Consider the following 20,504-nt stretch of genomic DNA (forward strand, 5'->3'; position numbering starts at 1 on the left):
TGCCTACGATAGCTTCCTTTGTCCAGTTCCCTTCTGCCTATAAGAGTCTTTCATTTTGTACAGCTCCTCAGAGCTCATTTCTGTCTGCTAGATTGGATGCTGCCCAATTCGAATCGATTTTTGCTCAAGCAAACTCTTAAAATTTTTTCTATGCCTCGGTTTATCTTTTAACAGTTCTGCTGTCAGCAAAGAGAACCGAAGGAGACCCTTGACGGCCCCCAGAAGCAATGGTGAAGGTACCTATGGAGCCCCTTGAGCTTGCTATCTTCTCGCTGCCTCTGGAGGTCATGGGTAAGTCCCTCTCAGATCCTAGCTCTGCGGCATTATGAGTTTTCAGACTTTATTTGAGCATTTCCTTTTCTGGACTGGGTCCAGAAACTGGCCAGAAACTGGAAACCAACTGAGTCTGGGATCAGATGGGTCCGGGGTCGGACTGGGTCTGACTTAAAGTTAGACTGGGGCCAGTATGAAGCCTCTGGTGAATTAAATTTGTCTCTTAAGGCTGAACAAGCAGACTGACCTTACCAAAGATAATGTTGAATTACAATGGCCACGGTGGAGAACTTTTAACCTAGGTAAGCTTATCCATTTACAAGGCGCCCTAGAGAAAAATGCGTCTCCGCCAAGCTCTCGCCGTAAAGGGTAGAGGGAAAATTATTTTTCCTCCTCTACAGTTTCTGGTGATGAGGATGAAACCCACTGGGACACCCCACTCACTCCGAGCCTGCAGAGGGCATCCAGGAAAACTGGCAGAAGCCAGCAAAGGATGAGAATCCTTACCAAAGTCAGCTCTCCCAGATCTCATTCTGCTGTGCCTGGTCAAGAGAGGAAGGTAAAATTTCACCTTGACTCTTCCTTTCCAAACTCAGATCGGTGGACAAAAACATTTGTAAGAATAAAATCTTTGAATTGCAGCTTATGAATTGGCTTTTGAGTACCTATTGGTTGTTGATCCTTTCTCTCCCAGGGACAGCTATTGCCTTCTTGTTAATCTCATTTTGTGTTCTCAGAACTTGGCTTGGCAACTAGCAGGTTGGGGGCCCCAAAATATGGCTGGACAGAATAATGGATGGGGTGTGTTGCACCCTGCAGCTAGAGTCTTACCAACTGCTGCCAGCTCTCAGGGGAATTGCCTGTCTTTCTTTCTTTTGGTTATCTTGGGAGCGGCCCTGGATCTTAAAATGTAGTATCTTTTACGCCCTTTGGGAGATGCCTCTTGCATTCATGAGATTGTTCAATACTGCCAGAAATATTTACTGTTAGAACCAGCTAAAAAAATTTTTAAGTAGCTCTATTGTACTTGTCTTACAAATCAAGTTTTCGCAAGAACAGAAATGCAGTTCTGGAAACAATTCAAACCCCACATACCCTTTTCACCATCCCAAAACCTCCCCTATTCATCTCAAAAGGTTTCAGATATTGTCAAAGATCTGGACTTAGGGAATAAAAGTCCTTCTTGATGGAACTTGCCTTCTTTCTCTGTGCCTTTTGAGATGCAAGTATTTTACCTGGTCTTCTCTAGGAACCAAGATAATTCTCATCAGAAAGACAAAAAAAGAAGGAAAGATTCTTTTGAAAACTAAGCCTATGAAAAGTCTTAAAAGTCCCTTTCACAAATATTAGTAAAAAGATTTACCCATCCGAGCAGGTAAACTTTACTTATGCCATCTGCCAGAAACACAATGTAGACCCAACAGTTCTTTAGCAAATTAGTGAGTTTTGCATTGTTGTACCTGTCTCATGGCTCAAATTTTTAAATGAAAGCTGGAAGATCTCTGTTTGTGTCTGTCTGTGTGTTTACGTATGTCTATGCATGTATGTTATAGATGTGTGATTTTTTTGACCTCCAGATGGTATTGCCAAAGTTAATTTGCAAAAAACTCTATTTAATTGGCTTAAAGTTAAACAAGCATTATATAAATCAAGTATACTCTCAGAAATAAAAAAAAACTAACCCAAATATTTTTCAAGTCCACACAATCTTGGATAATCTTCAGGAAGTACAAGCTAGTTTAAGTTTGTTGGTTTAGTTTAAAAAGGCACATCTTTAGAGTTATCAGCACTAAATATAACAGTTTTATTCCACCTAGGTCTACTAAATTCAAATAAGCTCATGTTTTCTCTGTCACAGAATTTGTCGGCAAGAAAGATAAGATGATGGTTAGCTGTTTAATGTCTCATGAAATTTTCATAAATAATCTAAACATAATTGTTAAGAATAAGTAAATTAAATAGATATAAGTAAGATGAAAGTTTACGAATGAACTTTTCAACATTAATTACACTTTATGGTATGTCTATTTAAAAATAGTTTCCAAGGTGCCAGCCCTGTGGCCAAGTGGTTAAGTTTGCACACTCCTTGGCAGACCAGGGTTTCGCCCATTCGGATCCTGGACACAGACCTGGTACCGCTCAGCAAGCCATGCTGGGGCGGCGTCCTCCATAGAAGAACTGGAAGGACCTATATCTAGAGTATACAACTACGTACTGAGGAGCTTTGGGGAGAAAGAAAAAAAAGATTGGCAACAGATGTTAGCTCAGGTTCCAATGTTTAAAAAAAAAAGTTTCCATAACTTTTTTGGCAACTTGAAACCTTAAAGTTATACTAAGTTAAATAATGGATATCCATTGAATATCTAATCATTTCCAAATAAGATAAATTACTGAAATATTAATTACTGAACATAGGTTTATCCACTTTGGGATTCCTTTTACAGAGGAACTAAAGATACTTGGGTCTCTTAGCAAACATGTTTTGTGCCACATTGAAAAAATTCACTATGAAGAGGAATATACTTCTAGAAATTAAGAAACGTATTTATAAATTTGCCAATCCACAGAATGCTAGTATAACAGACTGTCCACAATTGACTACTTCCTAGTTTTCACTAGGAATAAAGGATTCTAAGGGTTAAGAATTCTATTTAATACAAATAATTAAAATGACTTAGAAATAATAAGGGTGAAAGGGAAAAACTGTGTACACAAAATGGGTAAGGAAAGTAAAATAATGGTTGTTCCAGAATGAGAAAAAGAAAGAAACCATAGGACCAAAACTGAATGGATACAAAAAGTTGCAGAAGTTTGGGGGCAAGGAATTTTGTGTGTGATCAAGCTGGCTAAGATTGGAATGGATTTATTTCCATTTTTAAAAAATGAATTTTAATATCAAAAGTACATTCAAAGTCTGTACCCTCCCACCCCGCCACCTTTCTCCCACTCCCAGTCCATCCATTCAAAGGAGAGGAATTAAAGGTCAAAAGGTGAAGAGAGAAGGGCCTGGAACTCTCCCAAACCTAGTCTGGCCCGACTCCTAGGCACCCTCAAAACAAGAGCTCCTCAGGACCAGCCAGGGAATTGGCCCAAGCCCTGCTGCCTCCAAGGCAATTCTCCTCCTGCTCTGATGCCTTCAAAGGAAGAATGCCTGAGTCAGTTCACTGCTTACATCTCGCTCACAGGAAAACAAAAGATAGGCTGGTTACAGCCAGTAATTGTGGCTCTACACTGTGGTGCAGAGTTTTCATAGCTCTGTTGTTCTGGGAAAACTCAGAGTTCCTTTGCTAAGCAAACTTCTGCTGGAGGAGAGAGGGAGAGAGGGACGCAGGAACTATTTCATCTTGCTCTCCCCCCTCCGCTCTGACCCTGCTAGCCTTTCTCAGAAACAGTTCTCAGAGTCACCCCTGCTGTGGGTACCTGGAACCTTACACATTACCTTATTCAAACTTGTCACTTTGAAAATGGGAAAGCAAGGTGCATAAAAAATGAAATGATTTACCCAAATTTGCACAGCTAGTTTCCAAGCAAATTCGTGACCCTAGTCTACTACTCTTCTCAGAGCTACTTATTATTATCAGAGGTAGATTGACCATGAATCTTATGGAGCGTAAGCTTCAGAGTCCCTCACATCTATGGGATTCTTTCAAGATTTGAGAGGAGTCCCAGCTATGTGTTTACATGGTCACATGTTTGTGTCTAATTTGCAGAAGGAGGATATTTTAACCACAATTAAAACTCTTGTTTCTTTGCTCTCTGACTGCCTTCCTTTGCCCATATATTGAATGACATTGGAGTTGAGTTGAGGACCTGGTTAGCCCAAGTTTAGCCAGATTTATTTCTATGATTTACAGTAACTCTTGTGCATAATTAAGTTAGCGATGGCTTCCAGGAGCGTTCCTACCTATGCAGACTCACCAGCATCATAACGTGAAGGTCCCATCATGATAGGAACCACTTCCTACAGTTTCCGGCACTGAATGTGGGCAACAGAGGAGAAACAAGGCATGCAAGGCACAGAGTCAGAATTTGGTCTATGGAATGTTCTTTCAAAACTAACAGCTCTTCTAAAAGAAACTTGACAGAGATTTTCTCAAATTTGACAGTAATCCTAAAAGTTTACCTGATATGCCCCAAAAGCACATCGTGAAACTGAAAGAAAATTTTTCTTTAATTATCAATAATAAAAAATAAATTTTCATCAACCCTGCCAGAGAACAGGTTGAATTATCCTTATTCTCTATAGAAAATGAGATTATAAAAGGCCATGTGAATAGGGCAATCAAAGCATATTTAGCCAAAAAAGTTATGAAAAAAGGATTATGAAGAAATGCCAGGAAGTCAATTTAAAAATACATTATTTTTCTGGATTATGTGATGCTTGTGGTATTTGTCAGCTTTTTAAAAATCATTACTTTGTAAAGGTTTCTTATTCTAAATAAATATCCCCATTCATATTTAATTTTGTATTTGTAATTGTGTATTCTTTTTCTTAAAGAGGTTTCTCAAAGTGATATAAACTTCAGGCCTATGAAACCTAGGTCCACCCTGATTAGCATTATTACAATATTTCATATTAATAACATTTAACGAGTACCTATGAAGTAACGCAAGGAGCCATCATGGATTTATTATCCCTTTCCACTTTATTTCATCCTCATTTTATTTCATCATATATATGATACGTTAATATATATTTCAAAAAAAATTTGAAATTTTCCATCCCCTTTGAAATAGGAAACACTCAAAATTGTTTCATCTTTCCTGGTGAAGATGTATGCTTATTATTATGAAAATTGATTATTACTATGGTCAATGCGTAAATTTAACTCTCGGCTCAGGCAGAGAGTTGCCTCTCTTGCTTCTGTCAAAGAAGTTCTCTTTAGTGTCTTCCCCTTTAATCTTTAATCTACTGGTCCCAGTGAGATGATTGGCTTGAAACTTAGATCAAAAGGCTCATTTAATTGCACATAAAATAAGAGCAGGGCAGCTCTGATATGGTAGCACGGGGCGCTCCTAACACTGTGTATGGATTTTATAGCATGGCATAAGTTTGGGCTCTCCCCATGCATAAATTGGTTATTGTCTTAGTTCTCAATGATGTTGCAAGAGAGCTGAACTTCCTAGAGAACTGAGTTATAAAAAATGAGGTATTACTCTACAAGCCACTGGAACTGGAACTCATACGGATGCACCAGGCTCTGAGAAACTCTGAGAGCGCAAAACAGCAGCCAGTCCATTCCTAGGGACTGTTGTTTTCTAACTCACGGAGGAGATTTGAACCAAGTGTTTGCCATCCTCCTTCTTCCCATCTCTCCCCTCCCTGCCTCCTACCAGTGATGGAAGAGGAGAGAATGCTGGTTAGAGGTGACTAGTAAAGCAATGGCGGTAAGCCATCCTCCTATTCCCATTGAGGAAGTCTAGAGCATGGCTTGCACTCTGACACAAAATGCTCCCAAGAAAGCACTTCTAAGAAGCTCAGCATTTTGGTAGGATGGGGACATATGGCATTACTTCAGCTGCAGGGGGAAAGAGGCAGGTGAATATTCATTAAGCGTCCAGTGTGTGCCAAGACTTCGCCAGAACATTCACAAATGCCGTCTCCCTTCAATTTCACAACAGATACTTATCATTTTCCCCATTTTATAGATGAAGAAATGAGGTTTAAAGAAGCAGGGTAACTTGCCTAGGAGCACATAGTTTGCATGTGGTAGAACTAGGATTGAAGTTCAGCTCTCTCTGGAGCTAAACCCAATATCTGGTCACTACAGATCAAAATTAAGATCTCGAGTCTTTAACCATGCTGCAGAAGAAATAAAAACAGAATAGAAATCACGGAGGACCACAATTGTTCATCACATTCTCCTATTTCCCCCTGTCCTGTGGTCTCCTATGCACTTGTAAACCACAGGGAACATGTCCATCTTCACTTTTTGGCATGCCTGGGTCTTGGTGTGCACACATCACTTGCTGAATGATTTTGGGCCCCGAATGCTTTCTGCAGTGTGTTTCGTTTTTAATCAGCTCTAATTGGTGTCCTTCTCTCCTTTGGGAATTAGAACACTCTTCGCCTCCAGGCATGTGTCAGTCACATAGTTCAACAATTCCTGTAGCCTCAGGAATACATCAAAGCAAACCGCATCGATCGCTGCCAATTGGTTCTCAGGGCTCAACAGCACACTGCCAGCAGGGAGCCAGGAAAAGATGGCTCTGAGAGAAAGTTTTTGTCCTGGATCCACCAGCCTGGTTCTTCTGTGAGCAACTCCAAGAATTAGCAAGTACAGCATCACTATTCTTTCTCATAAAAAGTATTATTTGGACAAAATTACACCATGCTATTTGCCATCTTAAATTTGAGCCTAAATTAGTAAAATAAATAATGGGCTGATTGAATAGAGCAGGGCTCTCCTCATCTTGGACTGGGTGTCTCTGGCGGGGATTCTGTATGTTGCAGGACAGTTAGCAGTTAGCAGCACTAAGATGCTAAGTATTATAGGATGTTTAACTAGAAGCATTCCCTGCAATTGTGACAACCAAAATTGTCTCCACACATTGCCAAATGTCCCAATAGGGGCAAAATTATCCCTGCTTGACAATCACTGGAATCAAGAAAAAATGTCTGTATTATCTCAGAATCAACTGGAGGTTTGCTAGCTCTGATCAGGGCTCAAGGTAGGTTCAAAGATCTTCTGTATCATATCAGCCCCATATCTTCATGCACCCCTAGCACATCATGCATGAAAATTGCTTTGACCACGGGTACCTTGGGTGCATCTAAATGCATTTAAGTCCTGAGTCATGAGGAATTTAGCTTTCCCAAAAACAATTCTATGAATCAAATCTTACAAACACCAAGTACATGTAATGTAAGCACCACATCACTGAATATTAAACCATCCTGTTGGCTCTGTACACCCAAGCACTTGACAAATACAACACAACATTAGGTTCCAATACACCAGAGAAGTTACCCACATATCAGACTGAACACACATTTATTTGCACATTATTGTTCATGTAAATTTTGTCCCTGTGCCATTTTCAGAATTAAATAACAGCATGGGGAGCAAGATATTTGGAGGCAAAGAGAAAAGTAATTCTCAGATGAGATTTGAAGAGATAGAAAGCTGAGTTGGTGGGTCACTCTGTAAATACTAGCACAATCTCAGATACTCTATGTGACTTGTAAGTGACACCAAATAAAACTGTATATATAAAACCAACTCACGTTCATAAACTTGTTGAATTGGCCCCAAGGACTAACTATATCAAGAAGAGATAGAAAGAGCCATAAAAAGAACTGAGATTGGGTTAGTCTCGAAGAAAATAAGAGACACTAGTTTGTTCAATTGCACCTGAGCTCTAAAACTTGAGGGATCAATTCATTACTCAGAGGCATTTGTATTCAAAGACTGCGGGGCCTGATCCTGTGAAAGGCAGAGCATGGGGCCTGGAACATAGGATGCACTGGGTAAAGGTCTCTCCCTTTTCCTCCTCTCCTCTTCCCTTCTCCTCAACTCCTCCTCATTCTCTTCACCTTCTTATTCCTCTGTGTTAAGGTGATAATTGTCATGGACATCATTATTTCTATATTGACTTAAATTGGTTTTATGATAGAAGCAAAGAGGCCTCATAGTCTCAATTCTTCAGGAATATTCAGTGTAGATCTAACTGAATGAGGGGTGGTGGCCCCACTAAGGTGAGTGCCTTTACTAGCCTCAAGGAAACTAATTTTCCTAATTTACTTATGAAAGTAAATTGGTCCTGACATAGAATTCCAGTCATCCTCCAGTTGACTGGTTTAGATGAATTCAATAGGAGATTTCAAATCCTAATGTTGGGGAATTAAAGGATGCCAAGACTGAGATAAAGCATCTGTTCCCATAGCTGGAAAAAGATGTAGGAGCTGTAACCCTAATAAAGCGTAGAATACAGCTGAAATTTGAGAGAAGACTCAAAACTCTACTCCTGATTGTGAACAACATGTGCAGAGGGATAGAACTCTGAAAACAGGCCAGCAGGTTTGGGCAACTTAAAGTAGGGTCTAATATCTTCCAGAAAGATCATGGGAAAGAGAATTTTCTAGACCACTTCTTTTAATGTCGAAATATGCCAGGATAAATTGGCTAGCTCCTGATCAGCAGGGAAAAGGCAGCTAAACAAGCAACTGGTGGTCTCAGGATGAGAGGTTCATATAGCATGCTACTTCAGATCAGAGGCTCCTGAGGAGGCGAAGCTAGGGCACAGGATAGAGCCATACTGGGCTGATCATGGCAGGAGAGTTTACCTCCTTACTTCTCTTAGGGATACTGGGAGAATTGAAACACTGGAGTCTCATTCCTGTCATCATGGCTACATTTCAGATATGGTGTGCCCATAATGTTAGGAACCCTATCCAAGAAATTTAATCCTCAAGCTTCTGGCTGGTACTTGATCTAATAGATATATGACCTAAAAAAAATTATAATTCATACATAGCTTTTCCCCAATGCTTCTCTCACACAAGGGGAGAATCATGCAATAATATAATTTTACCCTGAAGACTACCCCATCCAGTATTTTCTTGAAAGGTCAGAAACCTACTGAGACTATGTGACCTGGATTTAGGTGCCACAGGAGACACAGCATTAAGTATCACTGAATCACACAGAGAAAAATGTTTATTCTCAGTAAACTGTTTATTCTTCTTTTGGGAAATGCCTGTTAAAGTCTTAGTTATTAGTATACTTCCAATTCCTCTCTAATAGTTGCTAATCTTTTTAGAAAACAGACAGCAGCCCTCAGGTTCAGAGACTCCACAGGTAACAGTATCTAGCTGAACTTTACCAGCATTGCACTGTTTATATTAAATTTATTTCCGTGGCTACTTCCTATTTGTGCTAAGTGCTATTTGCTATGTTTATGGTTGTATGTAAAGTGCCACCTTAAGTAAAGTTAAAATGAAAACTTTACTAGAAAAAAATCATATTAAGTAAGTAATAGCATTGTTGATCCAAAAATATTTTTAAAAATCATGAAAGTGGCATGCAAATGACTGAAGTTGAGGAAACACTGATCTCAATCATACTCTCTATTTTTAAGATGAGGAAACTGTGACCCAGAAGGTGCTATGGCTTACCCAAGATCACACACTCCATTAGTCGCAAAGCCAGGATCAGAACCTAGGTCTCTTGATTCCCCATCTTATCAGCTATCATGCAGAGCAGATGCTACAGTTGTGCCTCCTAGGTCTCCCCTTCAGGACTGAGGAACTCCTGCCCCCCAGCCAGAGGGAATATTAGTGACTGACAGCTCTCCCCTTTGTCCCTCTCTGGGAATTGCTGTCAGGTGAAGAGAATCTCTAAGGTCACGTCCCACTGAAAGCATCCTGTATCCAATGACTGGTCAATGGAGGAGGTATGAAGTCCTCATGGGCCCCTGCTGAAGAACAAGACAATTGCTACAAGACATTCCAAGTTCCAGAGCCGCCTGTGGGATCTGCTGGAGCCTTTGTTGTGACTACATTGCAGTTCAACTCCCTCTGCCCAATCCTGCTCCCTTCATTCTCCTGTCTGTGGACCCAGGAACGCCCCAATAAACTTCCTGCATGCAAATCTTTGTCTCAAAATCTGTTTCTGAGGGAACCAATAATACATCGTGTTTCCTCTCTATTTTTAAGGAAAATATGAAGTTACTAATCAGAATACCATATCATTAAAAAGAACAGGACAAAAGCAAGTAAATATAACATTTTAATTATTTGTGACCAGATTAGGATTTTACAACTCATTACCAAAGGCTGCTATAAAACTTAAACAGCAAGAAACCAAATGGAGTTTAATCATAGGCAACATACATGAGTTTGAGGGCTTTTTCTGGTCAAAAATCTATCATCAGATCACAAATGAGAGCTTACACTTCAATGGTAGTGTCAGCTGTAGATGAAGCTCTAAATTTTGAAGTGACAACTGAAAATACAGAGATTTAGATATTTAAATGTATATCCACATCAGACAGTAATTTTCTCACATTGTTTTAAAGAGTACACTATTTTAAAAGAACTTCAGACATGATTCCAAAAATATAAAATGAAATAGAACATAAAAAGAAAGATTCCTCACCTAAAAAAGCTCAAGAAACACTTTATAAAGTCCTGCCAGGTATTTCAGGGAGCAGAGACTTGAGTAAGATACTGACTTATGTATCTTACTTGATGTATCATCAAGGATTGATGGTATATTGAAGGTTTGGAACTCCATCATTATCTCTTTAAATACTGTTGCTGCCTCATTCTCACCTATCCTTCCAGGATTCCAAATAAATGTGTGTTAGACCTTCTCACCCTATCACTTTTGTCTCTTACTTGCCCTTCCGCATGTCTAATCCTTTTGACCATCCGCGCTTCATCCCGGATTGTTTTTTATGACCTGATTTTCAATTCTTTCTTCAGCCAAATCTAACCTGCAATTAAACCTATCCACTGAGTTCTTAATTTTGGTTATTTTATTTTTCAGTTCAAGAATTTCCATTTGGTTCCTTTTCAAATCTGCTATATCACTTTTTATAGATTATAGTTCACTGCCAAAATTTTAAAACTTCACTTGAATCCCTTTGAACATAGTAACCAAAGCTCTCTTACATTCCATGTCTGGTGATTCCAGTTTCTGGGGGACTAGTGGATCTAATTCTGCCATCTGTTATTTCTGCTGGTGTGTATTTACATTGACTCCCATGTGCCTGGTTTTCAAATTATTTACAGAATTAATGTAAGGCTTAGTATGATATTTTCTTTCACTAATGAGGATTTTAATTTGCTACTCCCAGGCACCTAGGAGCTCTAGGAATCCGAGATGATCTGCTCAAGTCTTAAGATTTCCTGGGCCACCAAGATAAGCTGAAGAATGGCTCAATGTGAAGACTATTATGTACAGCTCATCGTGACTTCTAGGAAGCAGCTCTTCAGGTCTCAGCTCAAAGGCAAAGAGTAGTTTGCCAGGGTCCCCATTCCTGGCAAGTCCTGTACTCCAACTCTTGTTTTCCTAGATGTGCGAGGCCACAGAGTACACAACTCAATCTTTCCAGCCACACCTTCCAAAACAGTAAATGCCTTCAGGGCAGCAGTGCCAAGCTCTGCTCACCTCCCGGGGTTTCCCAACTCTCCTGACTTCAGTCCATTAAATGTTCATTATCTCATTAGAACATTGATGCTTATTAGAAAAAGCATTTATATTTTATCCATATTTTTAATTGTCTCCAGTGCAAGGGTTGGTCTGAATGATCTAACCTCTCTCTTACTCATGGAAAGTTGGAGATTGATTGAGACTCCCCTTCTTCCAAAAATGCACCAGGCATGTTGTTATCTCTTCCTTAATAATAATATGTTATAGTTATTTGTTCATATGTCAACCCAAGCAACCACACAGCATAGATTCTTATTCAAACTCTAAGCAAATCTTCTGAGATTTAAGTACCTATGTATGCTTATCTAGAGAGAGGGTCTGCAACTTGCAGGAGATTCTCAAACGTATATCTCTTTCCTCTTCATACAATGAGATGTGGGAGGGAAAGGACCATGTTCTATTTATTTTGAGGTTCCCAATGCCCAATAAAAGTTTGTTGAATAGATAGAGAACAACTATGTTTATAACAAAGCAAAGCGTAGACGGTTTAAGAGACAGATACAAATGCCTGGGTGCTACTTCAAAGGCGGGAGCAATATCATCTATTATCAGAAAAGGCTTTTTTTGGAAACTAACATTTCAGTTGAGCCGTCAAAGGTACTTATGATTTTTACAAGCATAGATCAAGTATGAAAGATGTTCAAGACAGAGTTGGGATGTGGAGATGAAAATATTGTGCCTGGTTCAGAGACATGAGGGATGTACATCAATTGGACAGAACTGTGGGGTTTTCCTGAAACAATTAGAACTTGCCTCTACTATTCTGACCTTAAAGAGCTCCATGCCATGAAACAAAACCTAAGGAAAGACCTCGAGAAAGTGAAACCTTTTGGTACGGCTTATTACTCTGAAATTGTTGTCAAAAGTTTGCACTTGCATTTATCTGGGGGAAATGTCTTTATATTCCAATGGCATCAAAAAGGGATCTGTGACACCCTGCTCCTTGGGAGAAAAAAAATAATTAAAAGATGAAGAATAATTGCCTCTTAGGTAAAAAAAAAAAAAAAAAAAAAGACCACATGTAAATTAACATAGGTGTACAGGCATAGCTGAACATATCACAGCTGCTGAGTCTTCAGATCTTTCCCGAAACTTGGAGTAATGATCATAATGTGTTCTCAGTCAGTCATGACAGAATAGAATCGTTCCTGGAACAAACGGGGACAGGTGCAACTGCAGAAAGCTGGATCTATTTATTCTTGACATTGATCAATAACTTTTGGAAGAATTTCAGTAGGAAAGGGTCTGGCTGATAAGATTCTGAGAACCTTGCCACCCACTAGCTAGTACAGCATCTGGTACAAGGGAGCTATTCGATAAGTGAATGAACCATAAGAAGAGAGTCACAATATACCAAGGAAACAGATGATGTTGCTAGGCAAATCTGCTAGCACCAAAGTCTGAGAACCATCAAGACATAGAGGATGCTGGGCCACCCGATTTAAGTCAAACAGAAAGTCCATGGCAGAGTCCAAAATCAAATCGGCCTCCTGAAGCCCAGCCAAGAAACCAATATATGTTCATTTTAAACAAACATTTATGTCAAATGTAAAACTTCCACATGTTATCAAGCAGAGCTCTGCTGAAGCCTACAGCGCTGGAATCTTCCAGTAAAAGAAATTTTAAGGATATAAATTTGTTAACTACTGCCACATACTGGTGAAGTGTGGTATGGCAGAGAAGCTCTACAAAAGCAGCAAGGCTTAAGAAAAAAGAGAATGATATGGAGTTAAATTTAACATCATTAGGTGTAAGGTTTAGATCATGGGAAAAAATGTCTTGTGCCAAAAATAATCCATGAAATGAAAGTTTGATAAAGTTGACCATGAAAATGTAACATATGTAACATCAAAAAATAAAAATAAAAAACATAAAGTCAAATTCGATCGAAACACTAGAAGAAAATGTACTTCAATTTATTTAAATCATAGTACATCCATATACTAATCTACTGTATAGTACCACAAAAGATTGAGCTGAATCTATATGTGCTGGCCTGAAAGGTGTTCAATTCCACTGACATGTAGGAAAAGCAAACTGAATAATAGTGTGCTAAAATGATATAGACATAGGCATAGTGATATAGTTACAGAAGTACAGATATTGGTATATGTATATAAACATCTTAAAGAATATACAGCAGGGGGCTGGCCCCATGGCCAAGTGGCCAAAGTTCCACGCCCCCCACTTCAGCAGCCCAGGTTCGCAGGTTCGGATCCCAGGCACAGATCTACCCCACTCATCAGCCCTGCTGTGGAGGCATCCCACATACAAAAAACAGAGGAGAATTGGCACAGATGTTAGCTCAGGGAGAATCTTCCTCAAGCAAAAAAAAAAAAAAAAAAACGAGGGAGACTGGCAACGGGTGTTAGCTCAGGGTGAATCCTCCTAGCTGAAAAGAAAAAAAAAAAGAACATATAGCAGATGCTTACTTGGTTGTCTTAGGGAGTAGGATATGATGTGGGATTTTTACTCCCTATGTTTTATATCTACATATTAATTAAATTTTTGTAATAATCAGTTCATATTACTTTTTTAATCAGAAAAAAAAATGTTTAGTGGTGAAAAGGACAGGTAAAAGGAAAACAGATGCTGTAGCCTGATGAGTAATAGTAATCTAGAGTCAGACTGTGTCTGAGTTCAAGTCCCAACTCTGCTACTTAAAGGTTGTGTGACCTTGAGCAAGACCCTCATGTTCCTTATCTGTAAAATGAGGATGATAGTTATACCTACCTCACAGGATCATTGTGAGGATTACATGAGGCAATACGTGGAAAATGGTTAGAATTTTTCCTGACGCATAGTAAGTGCTCAACAAATGTGAGTGGCTCGTGGCAAAAACACTCCTTGAATTTTAATACCTATTTTCAAAGAATGCCCATTTGGGTAGTGTCATCATCTTAGCCTCTTCCTCAGTCTAAAATTTTAACTGTCATTTGGAGAATTTCTTTTCTTTAGGACATGTAATATATATTTTATGATATGTGATATAAACCAACATATGTGAGGACATATAAAATATATTTTATGATTTAATAATGAAAGTCAAGGAGAAAATGGGATTTGCATATAGCCTCTTCCTAATCTAGCTATTGTGAAAAGGAAAAGCTATCTGTACTGTCATAGGGGTCTCTTGGATTAATTCAGATCTTAAGAAGGCTGGGATAAGGATGCCTAGGGATCAGAAACGTAGGGCCTGGAGCGGTACTGGTTGGTGGGAGGTGGGATTCCAAGATTAGAGATGTTAACACACATTGAGGTGGTTTTTTTTTTAGAAGTGTAGGGGGAGAATTCATTACTGATCGTTTATTACAGAAGCTGCCTTCTCTCTAAGTTCCCTAGGGAAAGTCCCATCAGATACCCCGACTATGAAATCTGACCCTGACTTTCATCTGAAGCCCAGGGCTAAAGCTGTCATCACCATCTGGCCTCCTGATCAGAAGCAGAATGGCTCTCTTGAGCCTGGAGGAAGAACCTTTTTCGAAACCAGCATGCCTGTCATTTATATTCCTTCTCCCAATCAAGAAAGGACCAGAAGTCGTGTCAACTCAAGGTCTCTGGACAGGTTGAAGAGTCATCAGTTAGTGGAATTCACCAAGCAGAGGAATGACCCTAGGTCTTCAACAGGACTAACCTTGCATCCGCTCAGATCAGAATAGCTTCAACATGCCAGAGGTCAGTTTCCAGAGCAGGAGAAATTCAACCCTCACGGACCAGCAGTGATTTAACATGGCATCATTCTGTAACCACTGTTTCCCAAATGTGTTCCATGGATTCCTAACATCTTGTGAGACACTAGTACGGTTTTGCCATAAAAATTATCTCATCTCCAAGATGGTTGGAAATGCTATGTATTATATCCCCAGCTTAATAATTTACCACGCACATTCATTTTATTATTCAAGTAACAAATACTGAGTACTTACTATGTCCTAGGCAGTGCTTTAGGTAGTAGGGATAAGGAATGAACAAGACAGACGGGATTCCTACCCTAGTGGAAGAAGGGAGAGAGGACACAAGCCAGTATCAGGGAATGGTAAGCTCTATGCAGAGAGTCAAACTAGAGAGGTGGACCCTAGAGTGACTGGGTAGTTAATTGGGCTGTCAGAGAAATCCTCTCTTCGTAAAAGACATTTAAACTGAGAACCAAAAGACATAAATGTTTGAAAAGATTTGAAAAGATTGATGATCTTTCAGCAAAGAAGTGTAGTCAATTTGTTTATCCTGATATGTCCGATCCATCTGTCATTAAGATTCTTCTTGAGTGGAACCCACTGCCATCTCAGGGAACACTAATGTTCTGGGGAACCCAGTTTGAGAAGTGCTAGTTTGACCACGTCTTGCGTTGGTAGTGTTGTTGGACACAGACAATATCTGCAGAACAGTCTACCTATTACCTATTTACCTATTACACTGCAGAACAGTCTACCTGTTACCTATTTACCTATTACACTGGTAAATGTTGCTGAGATGATCGGAAAGCCCAGCCACAGAGGGCTGATGACTCAAGCTGTCTCTGCCGATACCTAGAAGAGTGGAGGCGGCAGCAACAGAAATGACTCAGGAGGTAACATTCTGAACTGTGCATTTCAGGTTCTGCAAGACCTTCCCCCGGAGGAACTCTGACACCCAGAGCATCATTTGATCTGCTGCCTTTGCAAGGAGGGCAGCCTGGGGGTTGAGGAAGACAACCACAGCAGGTGAGGGGAGTTCCTGCTCAGCAGTTTGCAGCAGCAACAGGCCCCGTTGCACCATCACTCTCTCTCCATCCCAACTCCCACCCTTACACCAGACTTGTGCCCAAAGGCCTCCAGGCCAGGAGTCAGCAAACTACTACCCGCCAGCCCAATCCAGCCCATTGCCAGTGTTATTGGAAGGTAGCCAAGCCCACTTATTTGCATATTACCTACAGCTATATTGGCAGAGTTGTGGTAGAGATCCCATGGCTCACAGAGCCTACAAAGTTTGCTATCCAGCCCTTAGAGTTTGCCAACCCCTGCGTGAGGCACCTGTTCTCTGCCCTCTTGGCCAGTCCTCCCAGCCTTGGGGGGACAGCTGCTGTCCTCCCCAGATGTGCCAAGCGGGGGGGGTCCCCATTTTCCCCAGCAGACACCTACCATCTGGCATAATCTGTTCAGAATCTTCTCAATGCCCCTCCTTTTCCTCGGTGAGTTAATACACCTGGCGAAAGCGTGTCCACTGGTGTCAGATTCCCTCCGCTCAGATCCCAGCTATGCCACTTATTCACTTTGTGACCGTGGGAAATTTGTTAACCTCTCCAATCTTCCATTTTAGAGCTTTAAAATGATGATGATAATACTACCTGTCTCATAGAGCTGTTCCAAGGATTAAACAAGACGATGCATGCGAAGGGCTGTGCACAACTCCTGACTTGCGGCAACTGTTTAACAAATCTTGTTATTATTTGAACTATTACTATGAAAGGCACCAAGTAGGGAGAACTGTACACACAAAACGTGAATCTGACAAAGCTCCTCCATGCACAGCATCTCAAGCCACTTTCAATTAATGAATATGGGTTAAGCAAGTTTTGGGGCAAAGGTGTGGAGCGTCCAGAACTCTCACAAACTATTGGTATTTACATGGCTAATAGGTGTTTATTTTGGAGCAACCATTTTTGAAACGTATCATTACCTACTAAAGCTGACCATATGTGTACCCTGTGACCCTCAACTCTACTGCTAGATACATGCCCAACAGATGTGCATGCTTACATTCACAAAAACATGTACTAGAATATTCTTAGCAGCACTATCTGTTACAGCCAAAAGAAGGAAACTACCCCAAATATCATCAACTCTAGAACGGATAAATAAATCATGGTATATTCACACAATGCAATGCTCTTCAGCAGTGAGAACATGAACAATCTACAACTATACGCAGCAACATGGAGGAATCTCACAATGCTGAGCAAAAGAAGCCAGACACGCAAGAGGATTGACTGTGGGATTCTATTTCTATGCAGTACATAGCGTGCAAGACTAATCTGTGGTGTTAGAAATCAGAGTAGTGGTTACACTCGGGAGCAGTAACTGGAAGCAGGGGTGAGAGGGGTCTTCTGGGATGCTGAGAGCTTACTGTTACTTCATCCGGGTGCTGGTTACATGGATGTATTCCGTTTGCAAAAATTTACCAAAAAGAAAGAAAGGAGGGAGGGAAGCAAGAAGGGAGGAAGGAAGAGGGTTAGGAGGCAGGGAAGAGAGAAAGGAAAAATATGCATTGAGCACAGACTCTGCACCATTCTGTTTTCTTCCATGTCCTTTGTTCTACTCATTCTTTTATTCTGAGTATCTCTGCTTTTGATCTTTCATCCTATGCATCCTTTTCTCTAATGAGAACCTGGTTTAAGAATCTGTCGCTTTGAGGGAACTACGAGGTATTCACTCAGTGACAAAGCACAGATCCCACAAACTCTCAGCTTCCTTCATTTCAGGTCTGGCAAAAGGATAGAGAGGTCATGCCCAAGAGGATCCATTTCCATGTGCCCGTCTCTGAAATATGAAGAGGCATCCAGTCTGTTTGATTCATAGCTGCCTGTCCCACACGTAAAGATACAGTAATTAGTAACCCAGACCAACTTCTCTTCCTTGGTTGCATACTCCCCAAGCTCCCAGGGCTCGAACTGGAACTATGTTTGGCTTTCGTTAACAGTGGTTCCAGTTTTAGTAACTGAGTAAATTGTGGGGTAAATGTTGCCAGGTTACAGATTTCTATGGTGGGCATGGGTCTCTCTGTTGACCATTTGCCTCAACATGTCACCAGCAATGCCAAATTTCCAATTACGCCTCAAAGTAATGCTGGCCCTCTGTCCCTCACCCCCTGCCCTGTGGGGGTCGGTGTCCAGGCAGGCAGTCAGATCCAGAATCGGGGCTCAGGGGATGGAAATGCCAACTGCTTTCAATTCCCAAGTGAGGATGGGACGTTTCTACCCAACTCTGGTCGTTTTAATGCAGCCATGTTATCAGCTCTGCTTTGACACAAGGATATTTAATTGCTGACTCTAAATAATTGTGTTTCTTTCAGGTTATAAAAGAAAGTGGTTAAAACAGTTCTCCTGTCCCAATCCCCGAGCATCAATTCATCCCAGCCCTTCCCCCTGGCATAGGATTAGGGATAAGGAAAGATGCAGGGTTGAGCTAAGTGACAGGAAAGGCTGAAGGTTGAGGCTGGAGGGTGGGGGCAGTGATAGGACCAGGAACAAAAGGCAGGTCAGGGACAGGGAGGTTAGGGGGAACACATTACATTACTTGACAAGAAAAAGCAGTAATACAGTCATGTCAAATGGCCCCCATCCAAATAGCTTTATGAATGTCACCTTGTCTGAATACCCTGTAGCTCCCATCACTCACATTTAGGGGTAGGCAGCCATTAGCAAGGACATGGTTGGATCTGAAGCTTGCCATTCAAGACCCTCCAGCATTTGAGCAAACTCCCCTTTCGATCTCCTTTCTTGTCCTTCATGAACTTTGTTTTAATCAAACTCAGTACCATGGCAAGTAATAATACTCTCCACATTTCCGGACATGGGGAAGAGCACTGGGCACCCTCCTCACCCCCTCTGCTGAAACATGACCCATGACTTCCCTGAATCTCCAGCCAGGAGGAGTTTCTTCTCCCAACGTCCATAGACTTTTCTTTTGATGTTTACCTTTACTACGGCATTCATCACGTGAAAATGTGCTCTACAAATACTTTTTCCTCCTACCTTTTCACTTTTAACATTGCATTTTCGTGAGGGCAGGGCCTGTGTTGAATCATAATAATTGCTGCTATTTATCTACTATGGTTATCTTTTACATGCGTCTTCTCTAAACTTATAATAGACCCATGAGTAGATATTATCATTCTCATTCTACAGGCAAGGAAATTTCAATAAACAGAAGTTCAATAGTTTGTCCTGAATCATGTAAGTTTTGAGTGGCTGAGCCAAGATCCAAAGACTTTGCTCTTCCTAGTATCTCATCCTACCTTATAGTCTTCTGTGAATCTCTTCCAGCACATAGAAAGCTATGGATGGATGGAGGGATGGATGGATGGAGGGATGGATGGATGGAGGGATATTGAAAATATCCAGTTGACCCAAATCAAAAGTGCTACCTTCCTTTATCAGGATTTATTTACCCACATACCAAATTAGGATATGAAAGATTATTTCAGCCCTAAATAAGCCTCCCTCTGTTATAGAGAATCCATATCTGCTCAACCTTCAGGTTCAGTGAGGTCAAGGTGATGCCCTCAAAACAAAGAATAAGTGAGTATTCCCTATGTCAGGCAAGCAACGTAAGTGAGTGGGAAGACTTTGGAGTGAGATGATCTCTTTTACATCCCTCCTCTAGGGATTTACTAGGTTTCTGTCATTGAACCTTGAGCAGCTTAACAGTCTCTTGAGGGTCAGTGTCCTCATCTAGAAGACAGAACAGGCATGTCTCCCTCACAGGTGGCAGAGAGAGCGATGTGAGGAAATGGATGTGAAAACTTGGCATAGAGTGCACCCTTAATAAATCTTCATTTTTTTTCAATCTCCAATTCCAAGGAATTTAAGAAGCTGTGAAAGCAACAAGGTCTTGAAAAACAAAACACCAGATAAAGGCTTCTCCCAACCTCCAGCTCAGCAGACACCCACATGCCACTGCACCCCCTTCATTCTCCAGTTTGACTGGCACCAAGTCATTCCTTAGACACAGACAGATGCCATTTCTTGCCAATTGTGTCCCTTTTCCATTTGGCACTTGTCCTTATGGGGCTTTTCTTTTTCTTTGCTTCTGTTGATGCTTGAAATTAAGACAGATTTCAGCTCATTTCTATGTTTGTGTTGCAGTTGAGGTAGGAGTCTCCAAAACCTGAGAAAGCTTCAAACTTCACCAAAGAGAGAAATCCTGTGATCTTCAGAATGTCTACACGGTGCTTGCTATCTAAAAGGAAAATTCTTCTCTTGATTTGTCCAAACCCCTCTGTTTATGTCCAAGGGGAAAGCTCAGCTTCCACTCCACCTGGCCCTATGGATGTACAATAGATGGATATTCCCACATCCTCCATGGAGAATTCTAG

General features: G+C 40.7%; 1 protein-coding gene across 5 annotated transcripts in view; it reads right to left on the reverse strand.

The window, feature by feature from the left end:
- AGBL1 (AGBL carboxypeptidase 1) overlaps nt 1-20,504 on the reverse strand; it is a 755,364-nt gene that overhangs the window by 731,081 nt on the left and 3,779 nt on the right. The window lies entirely within an intron of this gene.

This window comes from Equus caballus, chromosome 1, assembly GCF_041296265.1.
Source record: "Equus caballus isolate H_3958 breed thoroughbred chromosome 1, TB-T2T, whole genome shotgun sequence".
Lineage (NCBI taxonomy): Eukaryota > Metazoa > Chordata > Mammalia > Perissodactyla > Equidae > Equus > Equus caballus.